At 39.6% G+C, this 8333-nt stretch overlaps 1 protein-coding gene across 1 annotated transcript in view; it reads right to left on the reverse strand.

Annotated features, from left to right (window-relative positions):
* The window catches only part of LOC101852371, a gene marked incomplete at its 3' end in the record, with an annotated part of 64598 nt that extends 64172 nt beyond the window's left edge, over positions 1-426 (reverse strand). The window contains 1 exon segment of the mRNA XM_013081469.1: positions 320-426.
* Positions 427-8333: the final 7907 nt, after the last annotated feature.

Below are 8333 nucleotides of genomic sequence, written 5' to 3' on the forward strand. Positions count from 1 at the left end.
CACACACACACACACACACACACACACGCACACACACATACACACTGGTCTCAGTATCACTGTTGAATAATAACCTCTTCGTTTGAAAACGTATTTTCATGAAACCAACAATTTTAGAAATTTAAAACGTTCGGAAACGATAGGTTCTGAATTCTTAAAATGCCTTCTCTACTGCCATCTTCAGACTTGAGAACAACCGATTCGACAACGATAACAGTTTAAGCCAGCGATGACGTCATTGGAGACAATGTAATGATATCAGTTAGCAGATTTATATTCTTATGACGAAGCAAAGGATAAACAACTGTAGTAAACTTACTGTTCCCTGAGCGTGGAAGTCGTCACGCCGGCCCTCTTGTGATGAGATCGGTTAACCAAATCTGGGTTATATACCCCGGGTGAGAGGTGATAAGTCCTGGAAGTGTAAGAGGCTCCACCCTGTTTTTGGGGGAGGCCGAGATATGACTTATCTGTGTCCGAGAGAATGCAGGGTTGACATATACACGAGAGCAATGGGGTTTTCTGTTTGGGCGGGGGTGGAAAGGCAGACAATAGATGGACTTTTTAAATAAAGAAGAAGAAATAAAGTTTGAGGTAGGCGTGAGATTTGAACCCGGAGATGGAGGGTGGGGGTGAGGGGATTGATTGTGTCGTCAATGTCCATTTCTCTTAGCTATGTAATAAAAATTGGAGGGATGGGGGGGACAGTGCAATTGTTAGAGATGTTTTGTGTTGGTATGTAATAGCACATCTTTATTGTGTTTTTGTGTGTGTTCATAACGTGTGGGCGGCAGTATATGCAGGCGAGAACGTGTTCTTGTTGTACGTGTTATAAGGTATGTGTGTATGCCTGCTGCAGAAAGGGAGGGGGTATTGAGAACGTGCGCGAATTTGTGTGCGCGCGCGCGGGTGTATGTGTGTGTGAGTTTGTGTATGTGTGTGTGTGTGTGTGTGAGTGTGTGTGTGTTTATGGGTGTGTACGTGCGTTCGTGTGTGCGTGTGCATTTTTGTCTGGGTGCATGTTTGTTAGAGTCTGTGTGCGTATGTGTGCGTGTGTGTGTGTGTGTGTGTGTGTATGTGTGTGTATGTGTGTGTGTGTGTGTTACCGTGTGTGTGTTTGTGTATTTAATATTGTGTGTGTGTGTGTGTGTGTGTGTGTGTGTGTATGCTGCGTCTGGGTTGTTGTTTTTTTTGGTTGTTTTTTTAGGGGGGGTGTCTTCTAGGATCTCAACAGTTGAAAGTCACACAGTACATATGCCTTAAAGTAACTTGTTCCCGACTACTGAGAAAAAGAACCAAAACACTCTTGGACTGCTGGACCGATTATAATACAAATCAACAACGACGGAAGGAGATGACAATGCGTTAAGATTGTCACAGAATATTATCTTATAATGAGAAACCACCGCTAGTACGCCTATGCCTTTGTTTAGAAGTGAGGATGGGAAGTGGGATTAATAATATGCGGATGTTCGATGGCGTGGGAGAGGAGGGAGTGCGTGCGGCCACAGAGAAGGAAGCGATAAAGGAATTAGCTATAATGAGCTGATCTGAACTTACTATACACGTACACTGACATTCTCCAGCCCGACACTGCACTCCGAAGTCGTGATTCCTAGGATATACGTCAGCCTATTATTTATTCGTGTGGTCTCTTGACTCATTTTAACCTTGATCTGTTTGTAAAGTCATGTCCGACTATTGGGCAGGGTCATATTGTATCTTACATGTCAGCCATGAAAGGATTTAATCTCCTAGTTCTTCAGAGTCACTAAGAGACTGGGAAGTAGAGCTGAAACTGTTTCAAGTGAATTGCTTTTAATCTCATTCAAAATAGTTCAAGTGCTATTTGTTTTAGACGACGTGTTGGTTATAAAGACAGGTTTCATGAAGCAAATCTAGTCAATGGGTATTCAAAGATATTGTATGTTTAGTTGTCTAACCACGTTTTAAAGAGGGGATAACCGAACTGCATTATTGTATTTGATTTTGTTACTGTTCCTTTTATTTATGGATTTATCTTTAATCAAATATATGAATCTAGTTTATTATCTTTTTCAGCGGATTTATTTCGTTCTTTTGAACTTAGCACCTCTCTTCAAACCCAAACTGCTAATAATTATGAACGGTTTTATTATGCTGTTATTGGGCATGTGTGAGTTACATTTGGCAAATATACATGGTGTTCCGAATTAGTGATGCTAGTTAAAGGACAAGCGCCATCATTTTCAAATGACTTGTAAAGACTAGTCTGCAGGTAATGGAGTACAATCAGGGATGAGGCAACCAACCAGAGTATGAAAGTGTCAAAACTAGAGGAAGTGGTCAGAGACAGACATGCTTATTTTCCACTCCTCTTTAGCTTGTGTTACTGACAGTACATGGAGAGAGTAAGTAAGTAAGTAAGTAAGTAAGTAAGTAAGTAAGTAAGTAAGTAAGTAAGTAAGTAAGTAAGTAAGTAAGTAAGTCAGTCAGTCAGTCAGTCAGTCAGTCAGTCAGTCAGTCAGTCAGTCAGTCAGTCAGTCAGTCAGTCAGTCAGTCAGTCAGTCAGTCAGTCTGCCAGTCAGTCAGTATGTCATTCAGTAAGCCTGTCAGTAAGTCCGTAAATCAGTAAGTCAGTAAGTCAGTATGTCAGTAATAAGTCAGTAAGTAAATCAGTAAGTAAGTCAATAAGGAAGTCAGTAAGAAAACCAGTAAGTCAGTGAGAGAGTGAGTGAGTGAGTGAGTGAGTGAGTGAGTGGGTGAGTGAGTGAGTGAGTGAGTGAGTGAGTGAGTGAGTGAGTGAGTGAGTGAGTGAGAGAATGAGTGAGTGAGTACTGTGAGTGAGTTAGTGAGTACAGTGAGTGAGTGAGTCAGCAAGTCAGTCATAAAGTAAGTCGCAATGGCTAAGTCCTGGGGGGAGTTGGATGAGCCAGTACACACTCATGGGATGGTAATCGACGTGACAAGGCTTGGGGTCAACATGCTACCCCTCCCTGACCCTCCCTCATTTCATGGAATTGATACAGTGTTTGTCTACCTATGGGCACCTGGTTTAATGGAAGTAAAGGGGGTGTGCAGACTATCAGATCCAACATGCCTTATCCAACATGCCTTAAATGTTTTCAATTGCTCTTTGAAGAGATATAGTTAAATAAATTGGCAAATTAAAAATACTCTGTGAACTCAAGCGTTAGCTCTTAGTCGATGCCGGTTTTTTTACATACACTTTCGTACATCCATCCATCCATCCAAAGGCATATACGCACGCACCCCCCCTCCCACAAAAACCCGACAAACAAACACCCCCCCACCCTACACACATACATACTCAAACACAAACACACACACACACACACACACACACACACACACACACACACACACACACACACACACACACACACACACTCACTCACACTACTCGAACAGACACACACATGCACACTCACAAATACACACATCTTGGATTAAATGTAGGATTACAAAATGAACGGGTCATCAGGAGAGTGAAACTCATTACGGATATCCTGCCGTGATTCCATTAATTATTAGTTACTCGGCTGAGTTTTCCGGAGTTATTAAACCACTGGTCATGAAAGAATCGGACTTGGCCTAACAGGAATTGGGATTCTAATAATTATATCAAATAGGTAATGAAGACACATGACATTCTTCCGAAATCTGGATAAAAATTATGGCTCTCGTTGAAGCTAATGCATTGCCTGACATTGAGAGTGAAAGTGAGTTTACAAGAAATCCAAATAAACGAAGACACAGAGTAAATATTAAGTTGTGCATCGGGGCAAGGTGAAAGGATCGATTCACCGCTTGGGGTTCTAGATCAGATAAGAAGAGTTAAGTTTGTCTTTCTATAGCATGGTCATTGTATTTAAAAAATCCCCTCTAAGAGCAAACATACCTTTGCCTAGGCGTAAAACATCTGTAAGTTATGAAATCAAGCGGACTGAATGCCTTAAATGTCAGGATTGTTATATTAAATATATTTCTTCACGATAAACATGCTGCTGCTATTGTTGCTGCTGCTGCTGTTGCTGCTACTCTCTCTCTCTCTCTCTCTCTCTCTCTCTCTCTCTCTCTCTCTCTTTCTCTCTTTCTCCCTCTCTCTCTCTCCTTCTCTCTTCCTCTCTCTCTCTCTCTCTCTCTCTCTCTCTCTCTCACTCTCTCTCTGTCTCTCGCTTTCTCTCCTCTTTCTCTCTCTGTCTATGTATATGTGTGTGCGTGTATGTGCGCGTGGGCGCGTATGTGTGAGTGTTTTTATCTGTGTGTATGAGACGAGAATTGGAAAGGAAAATTAGCTAGAAGTAGTTCCCTGTTCTTTTATTAATGATATTGTGATAAAATTTCATACGGACATTGAGCACGACGCAGACAATAAATCAACCAGGGTTCAGTAGGGTTCGTCTTTAACTTCCTTCAACAGTAAAGGACAGACTGACATTCTGAAGTGTCAGTTTCATTGACACAGCCACGGAGTAAATCAATATCTTAAGCAATTATTTAAGATTGATGGCCAAGTCTATGGATAATTTTGGAAGATTGCAAATTTTAAAAAAAGAAAAAATAAAAAAAAATAAACCCAACTAATACTCAAGATTCTGCTTCGTATTTATTGTAGTTTTTGTTTTCGTCGTGGATACGTTGGTAAATAAGGAGAATGTGATCATCTACTGAGAGAATTGATGTGGCGTCAAGCAGTGCTTCAGAATCATTTTTTCTGTGTGTAGGTGGAAGGTTATCCTTCTTCTGCTACCTGGGTATAGAAGAAATGCAAAATGAAATAAATGTCACCTTTCTGTAAAGATGATCTATACCGTCTTGATCATTAGATTATTTAATGTTTTAAACTATAACGTTTTCAAAAGAAAAAACGTAGGTAAATTATACTCACATCCCCTTTTTACCTTTTGTACCCAGAATATTGTTTGATCTGTTTGCTGTTCGCTTTTGCTCATCCCACGTAACACCAATTCTGAAAGAACTACACTGGCTGCCAATAAAAGAAAGGATTAAATACAAAACTGCCGTTCTCTGTTTTAAATGTATAAATGATAGTGCACCTTTTTTTCTTAAAACATTCCTGGAATTATATAATCCACCTAGAGCCCTTAGATCAGCCTCTGACAATCTAATTCTTAAAACTCCAAAACAAAATTACAAAACATACGGCGAGCGTTCCTTTTTGTTCTTTGGTCCCCAGGTATGGAACGAACTCCCATATAAAATAAGATCTGCCCCAACAATTTCCATTTTCAAAAATCAGCTGAAGCATTTTTTATTCACAAAAGCATACATGTCATAATGATGTACTGTGATTCATATGCATGTGTATGCCAGACTGTGAGACTGAAGAAATAGCGAGTGAGAATGAGAGAGAGAAAAAGAGAGAGATAGAGAGAGAAAAGAGAGAGAAAAGAGAGAGAGATAGCGAGAGAAGGAGAGAGAAAGAGAGAGAGAGATAGAGGAAGAGGGAGAGAGAGAGAGAGAGAGACAAAGACAGAGAGAGACAGAGAGAGAGAGAGAGAGAGAGAGAGAGAGAGAGAGAGAGAGAGAGATAGAACGGAAATGTTTTTCTATCTGTATAGAATTAATGATGTTTTAATGAATGTTTCTAGTTACTCACGTTTCAACTTTATTTTGACTGTCCGTGAATGTTTATTGCATTGTATACTTTTAGTGAACACATTTTCAACCTCACTGCGAGACTGTTTTTCTGGTACAAAATTTTACACATATGCATTTATATTATATGTATAATACTTTGTTTTACGTACACATTTGTGTCGATTAATTTTTAAGATGTGATGTCTTTTTCATTGTAATGCGCATTGAGCATCTTTTAGGAAATGGAAATGCGCAGTATAAATGCTATTTATTATTATTATTATCCTTTTCTAGCAATTCGGTGATTCGCCTCTACGTCCAAAAACCTGTATTAGATCAAGTTACCAATTTTCAGCCAAGAACACCCCCCCCCCCCCCTCCTCGTAAAAAATGAATTAAAAGATAATGACTAAATAAAAAAAAAATTAAAACAAACAAACAAGCAAACAAATAACAAACCAATTTATAATAACTGTTTAAAATAAAAAACAAAACGTAGCAACACGACACGAATGTTTTGAATGACCGGATCTAGCTATCAGTCGAACAGCATGAGCTGGGGTGGGGTGGCAGTGAAAGCAGAGGGCAGCAGAACCTTTGAACCAAAGACTTTTGGACCCAGGAAGAGAATAAGGGACAGAGTTCAACGTTCCTGTTAAGCTCAGTTGAAAAGCTTTTTTGCTTTCACTTACATGACTTCTGAAAGGTATTAAGAATAGTACGCTTTTAAATCCCCAATTAAACGGAAGCCGGCAATTTGTTTGTATCTTGCTTTACTCGACCCCCGGCATACAGACTGGAATAAATTAGAGATGGTTGTGGTCAAGATTATGTAAGTGTAGAGAATAATAGGCGCGAACAAAACTTTACGTCCATTTCGGCTACTTCCTTCTTTTTTTAAAATTGTTTACAGCAATCTTTGTCAAATCAGCGATTTGGAAATTTTGGTTGGTGGTAGGGATTACACGAGCAGTGACAGGTATTATTTAGTGTCCAGCTTGAGAAAACATGCGTGTAGGTGGGCGGTACGGAAAATTAGCCTCTTAGGGGTGGTAAAGTGGGCACTGGCTATAAACGGGTTGACAAGCACTGATTTACAGTATGTTAAAGAAAAAACAGAAAAACATATGGAACGTTAAATAATCATCAAGACACATAACACAGCATACGGCCTCTCAGGTATCACCCTTTTTTAAGGAATAAAATATATCGAGTAAATATACCTTACGACATGTGTCATACTATACCCTGCTCTCGATAAAGGGTCTTGTCGAAAGCGGTGTACGGATGCTATTTTTGGGGTCGACATTTAAACTTCTAAATGTTGATTTTTAAAATCATTACACTTCTTGTTGTTGTTGTTATCGATCCAGCAACAGCTGGGCTCTCGCCCTTCTGTCCAATGCCATGTAATTACACTTCTTAAAAATAATGGTGTTTACTCTTTTATTTGTAATGCTAATTGTGCAGGTGGCTATTAGTATAAGACACAATTCCTCGTAAGTGCAATGAATCTTGATATATGCATAGTATTTTTTACTGCACAAATAACTGCTCAACAGCAAGCTCTTTGCACTTTACAATCTGTCTTATTAACCAAGCAGACCTGAAACAATCTCAGCTTCCCGGAAGATCTGGATGGAATGTACAACTGCTTTTAGGTGGTAGGGTGACGAATCATCACACTTTTTATCTAGCCGTTGGTGTGAACGAGTTGCCTATACATTAATAGTGTACATCTTCACTGAAAAAAGGGTTGTCTGTCACTTGTTTAGTTTAGTTTTTAGACTCTAAGTTAGGGGGTGGTTGGCAGGTGCTCTAGTGTGGTTTGCTTCTTCTTTCCTATCAAACATATATCGTCTCTATCTCCCCTCCTTCTTTTTTGTGTTTGTTACTCTCTTGTACCACCTCTAATCTTCGGCACTTATATGACCTTATTGTGTTGCAAGTGCCGTAAAATTCTTACTAAAACTAAGACTCTGAGTTAATAAAGTTGATGATTGCTGGTGAGCTGTTTGTTCCAGCTTTGACTTTGATTTTAGTGCCAAAGTTCACAAAGAGCGCTTTTACTTTTACTCGTACTCTAGAAAAGCAACACGTCTTGCCAACTCGTCTCGTTGGAATGTTTGCTGACTCGGTCCAGTAGGGAGATAGCATGTATTATCCTAATTAATAACGCTATTTACAATTTGATTCATGTTCTTTGTTTTAAATTTTAAAAATAATGTTTTTTGTCAACCCTTTTCGTCACCCAGCTGTCGTTTGTGTGAAAGGGTGTCTGTCAATATATTAATTACTGTTGGTTCGTTCTACTTCCTTTCAACATTTCAACAATAGCAGAGATATTTTCGCGAGTGCCTTCGGAGTACGTCCTTTGGGCCTGACTGCTCGCCCACGTCTGTGGTGCAGTGGTTATTCATTTCGCCGTGACAGGCAGAAGTCCTGAGTTCATTCCCTGTGTGGTGAATATTTTCTTCCATTACATCGATCTTTCTGTTGGGCCGCTGTACTTCACTCAGCTCACTTCTACCCCGACATCCATGTAACTTAAATGAACTAAATTGTGTCGATATTGATGTAAAACTCTTACATTCAAAACAAAACAAAACAACATAAAACCAGAAGGGCACAGGACGTTGTTAATGTGCACGAAGAGGTACAGCCCAAAATCTTCTCAGTTGTCACCTGAGATACACAGTTTAATACAGCTTTTCCCACATAAGCACCCC

Source organism: Aplysia californica, unplaced genomic scaffold (assembly GCF_000002075.1).
Source record: "Aplysia californica isolate F4 #8 unplaced genomic scaffold, AplCal3.0 scaffold00007, whole genome shotgun sequence".
NCBI lineage: Eukaryota > Metazoa > Mollusca > Gastropoda > Aplysiida > Aplysiidae > Aplysia > Aplysia californica.